The sequence below is a fragment of the Meles meles genome, chromosome 6 (assembly GCF_922984935.1).
Source record: "Meles meles chromosome 6, mMelMel3.1 paternal haplotype, whole genome shotgun sequence".
Taxonomy (NCBI): domain Eukaryota; kingdom Metazoa; phylum Chordata; class Mammalia; order Carnivora; family Mustelidae; genus Meles; species Meles meles.
Genome location: NC_060071.1, coordinates 89,335,602 through 89,340,667, shown reverse-complemented (window position 1 = coordinate 89,340,667; position 5,066 = coordinate 89,335,602). Strand labels below are relative to the sequence as shown.

General features: G+C 36.4%; 1 pseudogene; it reads right to left on the bottom strand.

Moving 5' to 3' along the window:
- Positions 1 to 428: 428 nt before the first annotated feature.
- On the bottom strand, positions 429 to 529 carry LOC123945367 (annotated as a pseudogene).
- Between the last annotated feature and the right edge of the window lie 4,537 nt (positions 530 to 5,066).

Sequence of the window (5,066 nt, the reverse complement as noted above, 5' to 3'; positions counted from 1 at the left end):
AATTAGGCACAATAAGGGATTAGTAGCAATAACTAATAATGAAATAGAACAGTTATAACAATATGCTGTAAGGAAAGTTGTGTGAATGTGGTTTCTCTCTCAAAATATTGGACTGTACTCCCCTGTCTTATGACAATGATGTGAGATGATAAAATGCCCACATGATGAGATGAAGTGAGGTGAGTGGTGTAGATGTTGTGATGCAATATTAGATCTACTGACCTTCCGATGATATGCCAGGGGGTGGATCACCTGCTTCCCCACCGCAGGTGACTTCAAGTAACTGAAACACGGGACAGCGAAACTGTGAATAAGGGAAGACTAAAGTATTTTGTTTTTTCATGTCTTGTAACATTTTCTTAATATCTTTTAGTTATTTTGAAATAGCAGATCACAGGGGGTTTTTTGATTTTTTTGTTTGTTTGTTTTTAAGTATGGAATGCTTCGCGAATGTGCATGTCAGCCTCATGCAGGAGCCATGCTGAGTTTCTCTGTATATCGTTCCCGTTGTAGTGTATCTGATGCTCAGTCTCACTTAGGGGAGCACAGTAGATCACAGTTTTGATCTGTATCATGGGTATGTCTTTCTGGCATAGAAACAAGTTATTCTACTTCTTTTTCTCTTTTTATTATAATAATTTTGCATGGAATTTGACCTTCATACTTGTTATTTTTATATAAAAATGGTTTTCCTGGACATCTACACTAAGCAAGTCACAGGAAATCTTCTCTAACATTACAGAGTTCCCTTTTTAGTTCTTTTTGTATGGGGCTCAATAATAGGGTGGTTTGTTTTCTGAGCTTTTCTGGTTCTATTGCAAAACCCCACCTCAGTCTGAACCTTCCCTTTTCTTCATCTCTGCTGTCTCTATCCTGCTCAATTTTAAATCCATTTCTTCTTTGGAAGCATTGTGACTATTCTTGGCCTTTTATTCTTCCATTACCAAACAAGTTTGTCAGTTTCCTTGAAAAACCCTGTTAGAATTTATTTTCTATATTTCATTTAATTATTTAAAAGTCATATATCTCTCAGGGCACCTGGCTGGCTCACTTGGTGAGCCAGCTCTTGATCATAGTGTCCTCAGTTCAAGCCCCACGTTGGGTGTAGAGCCTACTTGAAAAAAAAAAAAAAAAAGACAACAGAAATTATATATATTTTTCATACATTGTAAAGGTAAATACAGCTTCAAGATGCTTTTGTTTTAGATGTATGGATGGTATACGTGTGTATACATACAATGAATGTAATGGGATATGTTCTCTGTCAAAAAGTATGACAGCCACTGCCCAGAAGGCTACTTCAGGACTGATTCCCCCTTGGGCTTCCTCTTTTCCATTTGGTGTTCATTTTCTTTCTTTTTTTTTTTTTTTCTTAAAGATTTTATTTATTTATTTGACAGACAGAGATCACAGGTAGGCAGAGAGGCAGAGAGGAAGGGAGGAAGGGAAGCAGGCTCCCTGCTGAGCAGAGAGCCCGATGCGGGGTTCGATCCTAGGACCCTGGGATCATGACCTGAGCCGAAGGCAGAGGCTTTAACCCACTGAGCCACCCAGGCACCCCTGGTGTTTATTTTCTTATTGACGAAACTAGACTGTTTTAAAACCACATGCTTTTATTTCTGGGCTCCATACAGATCTGTAGGGGAGAACTGCTGATAGTGGTGATGGAGTTTGAAAGGGGCTAAGAGAAAAAAATGTAGGGAGTTTCCCTAAATCTCCCTTAAATCTCATCCCATGGGACCATTGCTTACACATCTGCTCATTCACTCAGCTGGAAACTGCCGCTGAGTTTTTTAAATAAATAGCCTTTTAAAATAGCCTTCTCATCGCTTGCCAGACAGTGTAGGGGGGTTGTAAAATTAGACAATAAGTCAGAGAAAGAAATACTAGAAATGTCTTCACTCTTGTTCAGTTTGAAGACAGATAGTCTGTATTTGTCAGCCACCAAGGTGTTGGTTGGAATTCTAACAGATAAACCTCAAAGCGCCCTCTGCTGGCAGCCAGTATTCACCACCACTAGTCAACAATTAATGAAATAAGGCAGACCCCTTTGTTACATATTTTTAAGATGGTGATCACTCATAGGGGGTTATATTTATATTTACTGTTATGTTCTCCAACTAACCAAATAGAACTCAAGCACCAAGGTTAAAACACCTCAAAATTATACAAAGCCTGCACTTTTTTTCCTGTTTTGTTTTTATTACAAGTTTTCGAGGATTATAAACAAATCTAAGCACTGTTTGAAGATGAAATGGACTATTCACTTATAATTGTTGAGAATAAATGTTATGTTAAAAATAATTGTTTTGGACTTTTTTTATGAACAGGTGTCAGTATTTCTGGGATAAATATATGCTGTGTGTCTGTGCTTCCAACTTTACATTTTTCCCTGATCAAAACAAACTCATAACTAATCCTCTTTCATTTTTTATGTGAAATTTCTAACTGCCTAAAAGAGATTATCATAAAGAAGACTAAAGATAAGTTCTTGGATTTATAAAGTTAAATTTACATTTACCATGGTTAACAGTTTATTACTATAGAACAGCCTTAAAAATAAAGTTAAATAAAATTAAATGGAGGAATGAAATAACTTTCAAATTCAAATCACCCATCAGTTTCTAAACTGATAGTTATCTGTGCATTAACATAGTTATAGGAAGATATTTAAAATATCAACATCACTTACCTTGCTCAACAAAATTAACTATTTTGTGTATTTACACACTAATATATATAGTACCTGCTTAGCTTTTTTTCTAAAAGGATTATAGAAATTTTACAGTTCCTAATTTTCTTTTTTTTTAATTTTTTATTTATTTATTTTTTAAAGATTTTATTTATTTATTTTACAGAGATCACAAGCAGGCAGAGAGGCAGGCAGGGGGGTGGGTGGGGAAGCAGGCTCCCTGCCAAGCAGGGAGCCCGACGCGGGACTCTATCCCAGGACCCCAAGATCACGATCCGAGCTGAAGGCAGAGGCTCAACCCACTGAGCTACCCAGGCGCCCCCAGTTCCTAATTTTCAAAGCTCTGATAATCTTGTACCTACTAAAACCTCACAATAACTTTGGGTATAACTCAATGTACCAGTGATAGTGTTTACCCTCAAGAGAAGAAACTATGAAACAATCTAGTTTTAGATCTTTATATAAAAGATCACTAAATTGAGGTACCTGGGTGGCTCAGTGGGTTAAAGCCTCTGACTTCGGCTCAGGTCATGATCTCAGGATCCTGGGATCGAGCCCCGAATCAGGCTCTCTGCTCAGCGGGGAGCCTGCTTCCTCCCTTCTCTCTCTCTGCCTCTCTGCCCACCTGTGATCTGTCAAATAAATAAATAAAATCTTTTTTAAAAAAAGATCAATAAATTAATTCATTTTAGAGTATGAATTAATATTTATTAATTTGCTATTTGTGAATTTTCTGTGTGAAATTACTAGTTAGGCCCTTCCTGATCAGTAAGTCTAGAGAATCTGTTGATTATCAGTAGATCCTTGGGGAAAACACAACCGTACAAAATTCTATTTTAAGAATATTGAAAATAAAATTGGGAAAGTGTGGGGCAAAAAGTTTACCGATAGGGTTATAAATTTCATAGGCAAATAGAAACTATTTAATGCCACATCCCTTCAGAGTACTTTGATCTGTATTAAAAGTTCTAATGTTTCCTTTTGTTTAATTACATACTTTGTTTCTATAGTAACTCTAAAGCATATAATCCATTGCAATGTTCCTAAGCCTTTTACATGGTGACTTCTTTTCAGTTGGTAAACAGTAATAACAATATAATCCTAGTTTGGAACTTCATCTTCTTCCTGAAGATCCCTTAATTAGTACGCAATAGAATTAAATGCAACTGCAGTCTTACTATATGAATTTGAATAATTAGAAGAAAAAAAGCACAAATTCTAAACCAAGTACCTTAGTTTTCTAGGAATTTACTGCCACCTTCAGGTTTTAATCAAAATGCATTAGTACTATAGCTTTTACATTTCTAGGAGACAGACCCTGGTGAATGCAGTAGAAATATTAACATTATTTTCTGGTTTTGAAGGCAAAGTGCTCTCTAACTTAGATTACAGTACAAATGTCTTTCATGAAATATGCTTTCATTTTGTCTTGTCTTTTATGATTCTGCTATAACATGTAATTGAAAATCGAAGCCTACAGTTTGTTTTATCAGTCATTATAACTATAATTATATACTGCGAGCTCCTAGAAGACTGTCCAAAATATACGTAGGGATCTTTAGGTTAAAGCCAATGAAAAACCCTTCAACAATAAACTGTTTTCAGTGTTCCAGGTATTGATGCCCTCCAGCCAAAGACCACCGTGAACTTACCTATAGTTAAACAAGCTGGGTCTCTTGCTCCTTCAGTGAGGGAACATACGCCATACGGGACTGTGGATATCTGAGAAAAAAGGTATTTTAAAAGGGACTTATAGGATTGTACTGTATTAGGAGATTTTTTTGGTAGGGCTCGACAAAGTGTCAGAAAGCGAGGGCAATTCTGATTGGGCATCTTGATTAATCTTATTTATAAGACAGGAGGAATGAAATGAGGCCAAAGATGTAATTTGATAAAGAAGCAGCAGTCAGTCATATTAGCAATAGGGGGAGGTTTCCTATTTTTCTTGTCTGCAGACTGACCTTATTTCTATCTAGACAAGCTTGTGAGGGGGAGAAGGTCTTGGTTTTTTTTGTCTCACTTCATCACAGTCAGAGAGGCCTTGTTTAATGTTGTTGCTTTATAAGGCTATTTAAGTTCAACAGGAGAACTCTAAGGCCTAGCAGTGAGTGCGAGGCAGTTCCTAGTTTTCTCTTTCTCACATAAACATTTGCAACTCTATCAATATCCTTATTTTTTGCTCCTTGAATTTGTGGTGAAATTACAAAAGTTTATTATAATTTTTGAGATGAAAATCAACAGAATATGAAGCCCTGGCGTTTGTGATAAATGTTGCAAGAGTCAGAAACCTAGCTTAAAAAAAAATAGCAAAGGGGAATTTATTAGAAGACTCATGTGACGTGAGAAAGATCGTGGTACAGATGGAACGTGAGTC